At 37.1% G+C, this 15,174-nt stretch overlaps 1 protein-coding gene across 1 annotated transcript in view; it reads left to right on the forward strand.

The window, feature by feature from the left end:
* Positions 1-2,073: 2,073 nt before the first annotated feature.
* The window catches only part of CNTN5 (contactin 5), an 824,990-nt gene continuing 811,889 nt past the window's right edge, over positions 2,074-15,174 (forward strand). The window contains exon 1 of the mRNA XM_087433624.1: positions 2,074-2,143. The gene's annotated coding sequence lies outside the window, so the exon portion shown is untranslated. The remainder of the gene's footprint in view (positions 2,144-15,174) is intronic.

Raw genomic sequence — 15,174 nt, forward strand, 5'->3', positions numbered from 1 at the left:
TTTTCTCAGTGTTTTAGTAGTCCTTCTCTGTTTCTTTCTTCTTCTATACAGAATTGATGGTCACTTTAGTTTGACCTCTGTCTTAAAGCTCTACTCGGTAACTCCCCTCCTCCCTCATGTTTTTGATATCATATCTAACCTCTTTTTTGTGCGTTTGTATCCATTACATTCTTATCATGGAAATAGATAATTTTTCCTATTTGTGGTCTTCTCTTTTCCCCTTAAATCAGTCCCTTTAACATTTCTTGTAGCACTGGTTTCTTGGTGACAAACTCCTTTAATTTTTGCTTGTCTGGGAAAATTTTGATCTCTCCTTCCATTTTGAATGATAACCTTGCTGGGTAGAGTATTCTTGGCTGTAAGTTTTTTCCTTTTAGCACTTTAAATATATCATACCATTCTCTTCTAGCCTGTAAGGTTTCTGCTGAGAAGTCAGCTGATAGCCTTATGGGGTTTCCTTTGTATGTAACTTGACATTCTCTTGCGGCTTTTAGGATTCTCTCTTTATCTTTAATTCTGGACATTTTGATTATGATGTGTCTTGGTGTGGGCCTCTTTGGGTTTATCTTGTTTGGGGCTCTCTGTGATTCCTGTACCTGGATGTCTGTTTCCTTCCTTAGGTTAGGGAAGTTTTCATCTATTATTTCTTGAAATAGATTCTCTGCCCCCTTGTCTCGCTCTTCTCCTTCCGGGACACCTATAACACGGATGTTAGTGCCTTTGATGTTGTCCCAGAGGTCCCTTAGACTGTCCTCACTCTTTTTAATTCTTTTCTCTTTTACCTATTCACCTTGGGTAATTTCTACTAGTCTTTCATCCAGCTCACATATCCATTCTTCTGTATCCTCTACTCTGCTTTTGAGTCCCTCTAATGAATTTTTCATTTCCAGTATTGTATTCTTCATTTCTGATTGGTTCTTTTTTATATCTTCCATTTCTTTGTTGACATTCTCACTGAGTTCATCTATTCTTCTCCCCAGATCAGTGAACATCCTTAACACTCTTAGTTTGAACTCTCTGTCGGGTAGGTTGCTCATTTCTGTTTCACTTAGTTCCTTTTCTGGGGTTTTGCCCTGTTCCCTTACTTGGAATGTATTCTTTTACCTCCTCATTTTGCCTCTTTCCCTGTGCTTGTGTCTATGTATTAGGTAGGTCAGCTACGTCTCCTGCTCTTGGATAGGTGACCTTATGTAAGTGATGCCTTAGGAGGCTTCCAGTGTGCTTCCCTCAGTTCTCAATGTTCCAGGGGTGACCCCTATGTGGGCTACATGTGTCCTTCTGTTGTGGCCTGTTTGCTCTCCCTATAGGCACCCAGGGAGGCCAAGTTATGCTCCAGGCCAGCTGTTGTAATGTTCAGCTGCTTGTATTTGTTGTGGGCCCTTCAGTCTCTTTATCAGGTGTGGGGATCCCCAGTACAGTTGGCTGCAAGTTCTAACTCCACATTTGTGTTGCAGTATTTCTTTTAAGTGAGTAGGCCCCCAGCGTGGCAGGTTGTTAGGCTCAGGGCCTTACAATTGCTGTAAGCCTCTAGCCTATTAGGTGTCTTGTCAGCTCTCTGAGGATTGCAGCTGGGTGGGGCTGGCTTCAGGCACGGGAGCACCCAATTGTTTCAGGCTTTGGAAGGTGGGGCAAACCTCCTATGTGGGTCTTTGAGAAGCACAAGTCTTCTGCAGCTGACAAGCCCTGTTGCCCACAGGTGCACACACACAGTCAACACAGTCCTGACCCGTGTGAGCACCCCGACCTCCCCAAGTGGACCCAGTCTCTCCATGGTGGGAGCCCCACACACTCCGCCACTGCCCCACACTCTCCACCCGCTCCTTGTGCACACCCTGCCCCACTCAAGTCGGCTCAGTTGTCAGGCTGCAGAGAATCCAGTCACCAATCTATGCAGGCCCACACGTTGCCTGAGGGCTTGTTGTTGGGTGGGGCCAGTCTCTAGGGTGGGCTGCCTGCCCTGGCTGAGCTGGATTAAATCGGTGCTCTAGTGGGTGGGGCAGACCCTGGGCTAGCAGGCCTCAGCGAGAACTCCAATGGCGTCTGTGACAGCACGCTCACACCAGGCCACAACAATGGCCGCCGCCACTGTCCCAGTCCCTGGAGAGGTCTCACCCCTCACTGAGATGCACTCAGGGCCTATCAGGTGAGTCTCTTTTCACCACAGCACTGTGCACCTTTCCTTCTGGTGATTTTAGTTTGCTTTCTGAAATGGCTGAGTTTGCTCGCACGCCCTTTAAGAGCCGGTTTTAGTTTCTTTGTGAACTGGGTTTTCTGGGGGTGCTCCCCAATGTTTTAGTAGCAGACAAAGTCAGATATTATGCTGCTGGTCTCGATTGTGCTGGCTCCACAAAATGCCCACAGCGGGGGCGCTCCCGGCTCCGGGCCCTGCGCCTCCCGTGAGGCTGCGTACCTGTGAGCTGCTCCCGGCGGCCATGAAGCTGGCGGCTTGTGAAGGCGGCGTTTTTCTTCTCCAGAATGGAGTCTCTGCCTCTTCTACCTCAGTTAGGATTGTCCGTTGTTGCAGGAGTTCCTCTTATCCAGTTTTCAGTTCTGTCTCAGGGGTAATTTTTCCACGAGTAGTTGTAAATTGGCTGTGTCCACGGGAGGAGGTGAGTTCCGAGTCTGCTTACGCTGCCTTCTGGACTCGAGATCTCCCTCAAGTTTTCTAAGGTAAATGTTCTTAAAAAAAGAGGGAAATCTCTTCCCTTATTTTCAATGGGGGGAATTAAGCCTCATTTTTAATTGGTTATTTGTCCTTACACAAGTAATGCCTACATCTGTGCTTTTCAAACTTTAATGTGAATAAGAATTGCATAGAAAATCATCTTTTCTACATGAAGATTCTCTTTTATGGAATATACTGTGGGGCCTGAGTATCAGCATTCATAACCAGCTCCCTGGTGATGGCAATGCTGCTAATCAGAGGAACACACTTCGAGTGGTAAGGTTAGATGTGGAGCTAAGAGAGGCAGCAAGGACCAGCGACTAGAACCTGAATGTTGGGTGGACGGGTAGAATTGGGTCATTCAGGGTCTTGTAGACCATTTAAGGGACTTTTAGTTTGAGTGAGATTGAAGTCTTGGAGTATTAGAGCAGAAGAAAGACATGTTCTGGTATAGATTTTTAAAGAATCAATCTGGCGGCAACATGGAAAATAGACTGTAGGGGGATAAAGGCATGATGTAAGACTATTGCAATAATTCAAGCGAGAGTGGATTGTGGTTGGAGCAAGGTGATAGTGGAGGAAGTGAAATGTAGTATGAGTCCAGATATATGATGCAGGATATGAGAGAAAAAAGGAAGTCGAGGATGCTCGCAAGGATTTTGGTCTGAGAAGCTAAAAACTGCATGTGCTGTTTATTTCCCCCATAGGAAAAACATGAGTGGAGAGAGCAAATTCGGAGGAGAAAATGAACAGATACACAATAAGAAGGTGGATGTAGGATTTTACCTATATTTTATCTCTAGATACTGTCAGTTGCTCAGATACAGAAAAGAGTAACAAGGGAGGGGATTTAACCAGAGCTGAGGCTCTGTCAGATGGGAGAAATAAGGAATATATTGAGAATGTATGCAAGGGAGTGTTTATACAAAGAGCCATAATATCTAAGTTGGGTGAAGAAAGAATGAGAACAGGAGAAGGAGAGGGAGAGGGAGAGTGGAAAGCTGCTAGGGTCAATAGGTTAGAGAGGGTTTGCTGGAATCAGGGTACTAGAATGAGTGAGCCAGAAAATAGAAGGTAGAGGTTGGAGAGTGGGGTGTGTAAAATTACTATGATGAAGTGAATGAGGTTCTAGGTAATGACATGATGTAATATATAACACAGAGTAGTTGCCTGAAGTATGGTAAATAGCTAGATTATTAGAGTAAAGGAGGTTATGGAACTGAAAGGCAAGGGTATTGGAATGACTGCTCTCTTGATACTGATATCACCAAGGATGTCCAGATTCCTGTGGGAGGGAGGAGACAGTATCTAGATGTCAAATCTTCAAAGAATGAGGGTAGTGACTCCAGAGGTATAGATGACTATCAGAAGGAAGTTTAGTGGCAGTGTAGATTGACCTTCATTCAAAGCTAGGGCTTTGTAGAGAGAATGGAAGGCTCAAGTTCCAGAAGCAGCAATGACGTGCAAAAAGGACGTTTACCTCACCTCCCAGCCCAGAGCTCTGAAGAGTATTGTAGAGAAAAGATGACCACTTGAGAGTGCAACACAGAAAGCAAGGTTCTGTGAGGAAAACCAGGTTTTATTTAGAACAAAAATGTGATGGGGAGGTTAAGAAAAGATGTTGAAAATATCAGTAATATTGCTAATGACTGGTTTAAAAGGTAGAAAGGAAAGTCAATAATTGTAATTTTCCTTTTAGTTTATTTGGTAAAATAGAAAATGTGTGTGTGTGTGCACATTATGTTTTGAGTTTCAGATTCCATTATCATTATAATCATATTGTTTAAGGTAAATGAGGTTGTGTTTGCATCTATAAAGATATGCTTAGTATTAAATATATTTATGTTTTCTTTTGATTTAATACATGAAGGGCATCCTCATGTATATCTCTGATCTTGCCTGATAGGTATTGCTGAAGTCATCAAGTCTAATATTTGACTTCAATGAGTACTATTATTAAATAGAATGATATAATAGTACTCAAGATGCTGAGAGGAGACTTTTCTAACTTGTATAATTCTGAAGATAAAAAATATCTTAAGTGAATTCAGTCTATACAGGGGAGTTGATGGATGCTAACAAATGTGATTTATGGTATAGGTGGTTTCTTGAAGTAATTTTTAAAAGGAGGGAGTTAGAATTTAACATTGATTATAAATTCCCCTATGCTTGATGGTACAGGGATGCTGTTGCTTTGTGACTTACCTAAAACAGATTGTGTTTTACTAAGTGTGTTTTATGGGCTAAGAGAACTGAAAGTCTTTTTCAAAAATCAGGGAAGCAGATCAAATAGGACTTGTCAGAAGATACTGGTGTCATTATTACTATTGTTTATTATATATTCAGTGCTACAATGCGCTCAATGCCATACCTATCATAAAAATTACAGTTCCAGACCCAGACATACACAATCTTAGGTGAAGAGACAAATGATTTAATTTGTTTTATCCTTTAATTAGCTCATTAAAGAAGGTAATGAATGAAGCAGGATTAGGAGTATATGGTGCATTTGGCTTCACAGCCTTGATTTCCTCTCTAAGAGAAAATTTGAAAAATGCATTTTGATGCGACGTCAGTGTTTTGTTTGTCATCCGTCATATTTCTGATTAAACAATAGATAGCATTCATTCTTTTGGAAATATTTTGCCATTTCTAAAATGATGTACGAAAACTGGCTATATTCCATGCTTAATTTAGCATAGTAAATCTACCTTAGTGAGTTGAGGTTTGGAGGTTTTTGTTTTATGAAATGGTGTATCACATTATATTGTATATTGCAGGTAAAGAAGCTAAATCATTTAAATCATTTCCTCTAGTTCTATGAAACAGAAAGTAAGATGCATAGCTTTTAATTTTCCTTGCTATACTGAGAAGTTTTTATTATAATTCAAGTTTTCTGACACCTTTTGAAGACTGTGTTAAGAAATAACATATGGCAAGTTTATTGCAGCGTAAGTCATGACTGGTCTAATCATAATCATTTTTAATACCTTCTTTTTACCAATAGGAATTTTAAAATCTACTGATAGTAACTGGAGAGATAAAATGACTTATCTTTAACAGCTGTGTTTGTTTTTATTATTCATTTTCAGAAGCATGTTCCCATATAACAGGTGCCCCCAAATTGCTGTGGAAATGGTGTACATATTTAGAAAGCCCCCATTTATACTAGGAGTGTTGTTTTGATAATTTAAGAAATATTTCTTAATTCAAATGAACACTATCCTTAATTTCTCAGCAGAGACAGTAATCGAGAGTATTTGGTATGTATTATTTAAAATTTAATCTCATGTTCAATTTCAGGACTATAATTGATATATCTCTTAACAAAGAATATAATCCCAACCAAGTAGACAAAATGCTTGAAAGTGATGTGGCTTAAATCTAAAAAATTTATTGATGTAATCGATTCTAGATTATCTTTTAGCATCAATGTCATCTTTTAAAGTTAGAAATGATGCTTATAAAGAGAATATTGCAATGTGATATTGGAAAGACAAATATATTCTTCCTTTCATTATATGAAAGGCAGTTTGACAATTCCCCTATGACGTGAGCCACAAAGACTTAACTTCTTTCTTAATAACAATATTCATAATTACCATTTTTTGCACATACTCATTTTGCTAGGCTATTCATGAACATTGTCTCTATACTTACAGCAACCCCACAGAACTGTCATCTTTTTATAGATGAGAAGTACATTTGTCAATACCATATTAATAAATAATCTCCAAATCATTGATTTAAGAGTAATAAAAGTTTATTTCTTGCTCAAGAAAATTCTGCTGTGGTCTAGGTGACTCCTCAAGTGTTGCCCATGAGGTAATTTAGGGATTAAGTCTTCTGGAACTTTTGTGGTTTTACTATCTCAACAGGGGGCCTCTACAATAGCAAGGATAGGGAAGAGAACACACAGAGAGCTCACACTGAAACTCACACCCACTCTCTCTATGCTTTAGCTTAGAAATGACGTGTCTCTTCAGTTCACAACACTTTGCCCAAGCTCGTCACATGGATCTGCTTAACCTGAAATGTAAGAGAAAATATTAAATATTTGGTGAGCATCATCTACTCTGACAAATGGGGAGAACACTAAGTCTCAGATCGGTCAAATAAGTTGACTACAGTGTACAACCAATAAAATGCAGTACTTGAAGTTTGGGCCAGTTCTGTCTGTTCCCAAACCTACACTGTTTCTTGTGTATTGGTGTACACCATCCTTTATTTGGAAATAGTGTACTTGGAGAGGCTTGAATGGTTCATTTATTCTCGTGTTATGTCATGTACATATGGGCAATGCAATTTATATGAGGACATATATGGGGAATACACAAATCGAAAATTTCTCTGACAGACATAGAAATATTCAGAATTACAGTACAAGATTTTATAGTTGTTAAGGAAAAATAGACTTCAACTAAAATAATTCATAATTTCATCAAATTTTCACGGATATTTCAGGGTTGAACATGTTCTCTAAGGTCTTGCGATCCAACTAATACATGAACTCCTTCTATAGCAATGTTACCAAAGGTCTTACTATCTAAAGGAGTAAGAACAGGTCAGTTAGAATCAGAGACACCTGATTTGAATCCCTATTGACTGTAGTGGTGGCAGTGATCTCGGTTACTACATATTGAGCGCTGTGCTGGGGATTGTGATGAGCGCTTTGAGACCATTACTTTAATTACTCCCACAGAGAACACTATGAGGTAGGTACTACAGATGGAGACCCAGAGAGATTACATTACTTGTGTTGAGGTTCACAGCGAGACCGATTGGACATTGTGGTCTTGGCTGTAACTACCTTGATAATCCTGACCACTAACTAGTTTTCTGACATCTTGCACAGCTTACTTTACTTTTGAATCTTAGTCACTTCACAATATTTGTTCAGGATGTTATGCTAAGGTACAATTCTCCCATCTTGTATCTATTCTTTTATAGTGATTGGGTGTTCTTCTCCTAATTGTATTTATCATTGACAAATATCACCTTGTTAGATTTAGTTCACCTGATCCATTAACCAAAAAAAACTGGACTATCAGCTCCAGATCACTTCTGGCAACATGTGTCTACCTTATTTAATGAAGGAAATAGTAATTTTTTGTCTATCACATTCTATTTACAAAGTATTGTCAAATTGAACATTTTATTATCTCCTCACAATAATTCTCATGACAGTACCCTTGACTCCCATGTTCTTTTTCTTTCCACCTCACTAGTCCCTCCTCTTTCTTCTTTGTAAGTTCTCCTTCATGTACTCAACTTCAGTTGTCTGAAAACTTCATCCTGGGCCCGCATCCTCTCTACTTACAACCTCTCCCTCAAAGGTTTTCTCTGTCTTCAGGGTGTTAATTCCATTGATATGCTGGAGACTTCCAAATTTGCTTCTTTGGCACCGATCTGCCCATTGAGCTTCATCTTCTACATCCAGCTTCTTTCTCAACTTCATCATTTGGATGCCTAACAGGTATTTCACATTTACAATGTCCAAAAGCGAAGCCTGAGTTTCCCCTCTACAAGTTTCACCAATTCTTTAAGTAAATAATTGAAAATAAAAATCTTAAAAGGTTATTCAGGCCCAGGGATCTAGTACTTTACATAGCAAAAAGTATTCACTCAGACCATGCCAGATAAACGTTGATGATCTTCAATGATAAAAATATGTGATTTTCTTAAAGTCACAGTTAGCAAGGGCTAGTATGGGAATTACAGGTGGGTTTGTTGCTGTGTGTTTCTAGGATGGTTTTTCCTTTACATAATCATCTAAAATTTGATTTCATACGTTACTCTATTTTGTTTAATAAATACATGTTTTATGATAAAGTTAATTGTGGAAACTAATCAAAAACAATTAGATTAAATTATATACAATTGATTGTAACAGTAATAATATAAAATGCTTAAACATTATTTCTCATTTTATATATCTTTCTCATTTTTTAGCTGACCATAAACTATAACCAAAGTAATGAATTTGAAAGATTAGAGGGTCTACAGAAAATTATAAAACCTCCCAAATTTCCACCACTGTGAGGCAATCACTATTACAATACTGATGTACTTCCTATTTAATTTTTTCTATTTTTTTATAGATGAGATAATGTTCAATATATAGTAAGACATCTTGTTTTTGTTGCTTAGCGTATGAGTGTTTATATATCAAATGCATATAAACCATTATTTTAGTGCCACATTTAATTAATTAACAAGTAAAGATTTAGTCATGTTAGAAGATTAATAATCAAATAAAAATGATTTCTCCTAGGGGCCGGCCCAGTGGCATAGCAGTTAAGTTTGTGTACTCCGCATCAGCGGCCCGGGGTTCACAGGTTCAGATCCCAGGCGCAGACCTACTCACCACTTATCAAGCCATGATGTTGTGGCGTCCCATATAAAGTGGAGGAAGATGGGCACAGATGTTAGCCCAGGGCCAATCTTCCTCAACAAAAAGAGGAGGATTGGAAACAGATGTTAGCTCAGGGCTAATCTTCCTCACAAAAAAAAAAAAAAAGAAAGAAGAAAATATTTATTCTGGGTCCCCTTGAGATGCATCTCAACTTCACAAATTCTAATTGATTCAAAAAACATTTAATGGGACATAATGATAATACTAAATAATAATTTATTTCCTATTTCAGGAATTGTTTTATAGAATGAAGATTTTTGAATAATAAATGAGAACATTTATTGATATTTATTACAGGTTTAAGTCTAACATGAGGAAGTATTAATATTATCTCCATTTTACCAATAAAGATAATAAAAGTAAAAAGAGAATCTGTCACATACTTAATGTCTCACAGTCAATAATTGTTGGGCAGGAATTGGGACCTGGCAGTCTGATTTCAGAACCTGAGCTCCTAACCACGTTATTCTATGTCCCCTAAAGGCTTCTCAGGTATCTTCTCACCAATCTTTTATTTTCTTGTTTTCTTCTATTCCTCTTCTTCTCCCTCTCTCTCTCGTCTCTCTCTCTCTCTCTCTCTCACACACAAATGTATAACTTTTAAAATATTCATTTTCTTTATTTAATTTCTGAATACCTTATATGTTAGCATACTTTACAAAACATCAAAATATCTAAAAAATATACGCTGATATGTTTTCCTCCAAAGCCCTGATTCCTTATTCATTGAGGTCTCCCACTGAATGTCACAGTTAACTACTCATTAATTTTTGTGTATCAATCCAGAAATTTTTTATGTATATAAATAAACATATCCATATGCCTCTGGCATTTGTTTTATAGCAAATCAACATTACACATTAACTGTCATGTTTCAGGGATATGTTAACTCTTATGCAGAACATCAAAATATAGTCTGCGAGGGCTTTGATTTTATTGGAACTTCACAGAAACTGGTGGTAGGTAGTGAGTAAAATAAACAATAGACAAATACATGTCATAAGATAAATTATTTATGATTGTAATGAGCACTATGGAATAAAAATATAAGCAGAAAATGGAGTAAACAGTGATATGCGAAAAATCTATATTTTAGATAGAGTGACCTAAATGATGAGAAGGATTAAGCATATAAAAATTTGCATAAACAATGTCCAAGGGAGAGAAATAAGCTTGTGTTAAAAGTGCAAAGGCCAAAACAAGTTTTATGCACTCAAGGAACTAAAAGAAGACCAATGTGGCTATAGCACAGATACTTACAGGCGATGAGATGAGTCAGGTTAGAGCTAGTCCATATAGATGTATAGGCTACCAAATATAGTGAGGATATAGGGATTGAATATGCACCTTAAATTTAAAGAAATGTTAAGATAAAATTTAGAGTCTCAGTTTTTAAATATACGTACTTAAATGTGCCAAGTATTTAACATGTAGTAACACTGTGTATTTGTATCTAAATGTAGATATGTATTTATATGTATTTAAGTATTGATAAGATACATGCATCTTGCCCCTGTCCAACAATTAAGATTCTTAAATCAGTGTATACAGGGAATTACATTTGCATTTGGAATGGAATTTAAAATATACACAAAACAGCTAGATCAATGCAGATATGGGTGCAATGAAAAATAAAATATATAAAACAATATAGATAATTCAAATAAATTAGAAAAACAGCAAATGTTAAAACATTAAAATGATTGTATACAGCAATGATTGAATTTGTGTGTGTGTGTGTGTGTGTGTATGTGTTGTTATGCTGAGGATTTAATTCACTCCAACGTATTTCCTTCAGTTAAAAAAATGTTTCCTTCATATTTTTTCCATAACTTGCAATAAATGAGGATAATTACATCTAGAAGTGATTCATCTTGATAAGTGCTCTTATAAATTGCAGCAGCTAATTTTTAGTGAATTAGGTTTATTGGGACACTGCTGAGTTAAAAGGGGTATGTTTTTCTGTTGAAATTTCCTTATTAAGTTAATGACTTCTTCTGCAACTAAAATGACAACTGAAATTATTACTAACATTTAAAATCTAAACGGTTTGTTTGAACATAAAACACAATGTCTTCTTTTCTTGGTTTGAGCCCCTGTAATTGAGAAATTTCTTTCTTTATTTAAAAATGTTATTAAGAGGATATTTATATACCATTATACCTAACATGAGTAGGCAACTTAGTTTTTCTAATCTACTGTACTTTCTGCATAGATGTTCAGAATTGTTTGTTGAAGAGCTATTTGGACAGATAACTCACCAGTTAGGCTGAGTTGTTCAAACCTGCAAATAAAACATTCTTATTCTTATTCTTCATGCTTTGTTTTTGGTAAGGTGAAGTGAGAATCTTGGAAAGATCAGCAAAAGGGGAAAGAGCATGCAGGAGCAAGGTTGAGAGTAGAACGAGATGTCTAGGCCTGGAAGTCACATTCCGTGGGCTAGAATTCAATCACATGATCACCATACCTAACTGCAAAAGAAGCTGGGAAATGCAGTTAGCAGTATGCCCCGTAAGAAGAGAAAAACACAGATTGTGATGAATCACTTGCAGCCTCTTCTACTATCTAGATATTATGGCAGAGCAAATAAGACAACATTTTGCATTTGACAACTTATTTTAAGTTGTACATCGCTGGTGCTTTATGTTTAGCAATCAATTTATGAACTGTGCTTCTCACTGGCTCTCCCAAAAGGGCATCAAGATATTGAGAGTAATTTCTGGTTAGGACAACTCAGTCTAGTTATCTCTTCTTAACCTGTTTTTTTTTTTTTTTTGTGAGGAAGATTAGCCCTGAGGTAACATCCGTTACCAATCCTCCTCTTTTTGCTGAGGAAGATTGGCCCTGGGCTAACATCTGTGCCCATCTTCCTCTATTTTATATGGGACACCATCACAGCATGGCTTGACTAGCGGTGTGTCTGTGTGCGCCTGGGATCGGAACCTGCAAACCCTGGGCCGCCAAAGCAGACGGCACACACTTAACCGCTGTGCTTGGGGGGCTGGCCCCTCCTCTGCGTTTTTTAAACCGGAACTTTATACAAACAACAAAATGATCTCTAGCATCAAGAAAAGTCTATTTTGCCCTAATTTCTGTGTAGGTCTTCCCTAGAACTTTCTGACATATGTTAACTATGAAACTCTCCCACACTAATATGTAGCATCTAACATTGTCTTTTGCTCCTTGCAGTGAACATGTGAATAACATTCTGGCATAGCCTATAATTGCTCCAATGTGAAACTGCCAAATTATTAGCTCCTACTTAAAGGGCTTCCTTAAACTAACATCTCCTTCTTCCCTTTGCCGCTGATGATTGGATTCAGGTGAGCCAAAGTAACTAATCAGAACTTGGCACAAAATACGAGTTGAGCCATTCAGATTGTATTCCTAAGAAATTAAATTGTATAATTGGAGTGAATCAAACCTTTGGGTATCAGTGGAAGGAATTTTGACCACATTAGTAACTCTAAAACACTGATAATTTTACACCTTGGCTTAGAACTCTCTGATTTTTTTTTTAATAAACATTGCCAAAAAAGATTAAGATCTTTAAAGTCATATTTAATTTCTTGTGACATCTGACCCCACATACTTTTCCATCAATGCCCAGCCCGAAGGGACTATCAAATTGACTCTTGGACTAGCCTGCCTCCCTACTTTGCCTTCTGGTTTGAGTGGGGAGTTGATTTCAGAAAAAGACTCTGTGCAGTCTCTCCATCAAATCCTGAGTCAGCTACTATCTCCTCTAGGGTTATTTCATGATCATCCTAAGTAGAATTGCTCTCCTACTTCTTTGATGGAATTTTTACATTTTTTCTTATATAACAGTTATTTGTCTACATACCTTGCTAGCATTTTTTTTCAAGGCAAGTGTTGGACTCATTTAGGCTATCCAGTGCTGTGGGGGTTATTGTTTAAGTATACCCATGTCAATCAAAGAGTCAGAATTTTGGTGGATATTGGGGGACAGAGCTCAATGGACTTTTCTGTCATTCTCTTTTATTTTAATCTCTATTATTTGATGTGACTCTAGGTCAATATCTGCTTGCGTGTGTATGTGTACATAACTGTGACACCTAAAATAGAGGTTAGACCAAAGACGTTCAAAATTGTTTTTTGAGTTTGTAAAATCTAAGCTTTGGTTTCTTTCCCCTCACCTGTCCTCACCTCTGAAAAAGAGGAAAAAAGCAAAACCCCTGCATTTCAAGCCTCTGTGGTAAAGGTAAAAGGAAGCAGAGGGAAGAAAATATAACCAGTAGTGATGAGAAATCTGTGGGCCTGGGACCAAGTCTCTGAACAAAGTGGTACAAGTTATGACTCCTTGAGAATAGTCAGAGGTTGAGGTGGTGGGAAGGGTAACATTCCTGGTAAATGGTTGATCCATGTGATGGCATTATGATTGACCAGTCTTACACATGTCTTATTGCTCATGTAAGAAGTTAAGACTTCCCTACATTTTTAGTTATGATATCTCAGATTGTGCCAATAATGTAGCAAGTGTTCAAACATAGTTGAATAAACTGATAAAATAATTCACAAAAGAATTGAGTGAGTGTGCAAGCGCTTTGAAAATGAAAAAAATAGACAAAGGTCATAAATGGAAGAAAGAAGGGCAAGCATTGAAGTCCCTAGTGGCTTGCTGGATAAAAGAACGTCTGCATCTACTCATCAAATTGCTCAAACAAATGAAAACATGGAAATATTTGATCCTAACACGGGTGATCTGAGTTACAAGTTATTGAAGAACGATTAGCTCCTGCCCTTTATCCTTTTTATCTGGGTATTTAATTGTGGTGAATTATTCAGAAAAACACTGCGTAATCTCAAACAAATTTTTATTATTGATGGTATATTATGTAAATATATAATCTTTGATGTTTTTAATAGTGCGTAGCCTGTGTACATTTTGACAGCATTTTGACAAAAAGTTTGCCGTGTCACAAGTCAGTTTTTGCTGACAGTCAAAACCAGATCTCCAAGAAAAATGCAAATAGATGTCACTTCTCATTTGTAAGAGGCTTGAAAATTATGAATTTATAAATGTTTAATAGCAATGGGTCAAATGGAAATTGGCTCTTCCAATTATAGCGTGTGTCTGTTTATGCATGTAAGTATGTAGAGAGAGGCTTCCTTGAGTCAGTGCTACATCGATTAAAAAATTAGAAACAAAGTAATCTTAGGTGGTTTTCTAGGAAGTGAGTCATTGTCTGGTGACCTAAATATTGTACTTAGAGTACTTGTGTATGGATCATTAATTTTTCTCAGTCTGAAACAGATAAGACTGACAGTGATATTCAAGTTTTTCCAATTTGGAACATGAAAGAGAGTGACTATTTACAACCTTTTCTACTTAGATTCAAATAACTTTATTGAAAACACTTTGTTTATTCACTATGGAAAATTTCTTGTGAAGTTATATCAAGTCAGAAGTTACTTTTTGTCAGAAAACAGTAGTGAAAATGAAGAAAAGAATAAAGAAACAAAATACACAGGCTTAAGTGATATTGTGATGCTTAATTAGCAAGCACTTTTCGTAATTATAAAGGATGGCACTTGTATGGGAAAAACTGAAGAGCTGAAATGCCTGATCTTACTGTGTTTATACTTTCTGTGCACTTGTTAGTGAGAAAAAAAGGATGTGAAAAAAACCTAACATACATTTCTTCAATGATTATCTATCCTACATTTCTTTTACAGCAGGTATGAAATTTACTGTTTACTTGTCTCCACATTATGTCAGAGGGAGAGAAAATGTAAGTGTGCTGTCTAAATGCAGCACCTTTACCTTATTTTCCCTGAGTCAACACTTCAAAAGGCTGAGTGTAGATATAGCTATAGATACACACATCCATCCAAACCCTATTTGGTTTGTGTATATATGTATGCATCTATATACACATATATATTGTTTTGTTTAATATTTACACTTGAAAAATTTGGCTCATTTAAAAATCCTTACCTATTTTGATCCTTTGATTCTATTTTCTATTTTATTGAATATTTAACCTAAAAGATGGAATGTCACTGAGGATGAACTTATGTCCAAGATTTAAAAAGTACAGAAAAAAGAATGTGGGAAGTTTGGGTCATTTGA

The sequence above is a fragment of the Ceratotherium simum genome, chromosome 7 (genome assembly GCF_057802395.1).
Source record: "Ceratotherium simum simum isolate JZ-2026a chromosome 7, ASM5780239v1, whole genome shotgun sequence".
Taxonomy (NCBI): Eukaryota; Metazoa; Chordata; class Mammalia; order Perissodactyla; family Rhinocerotidae; genus Ceratotherium; species Ceratotherium simum.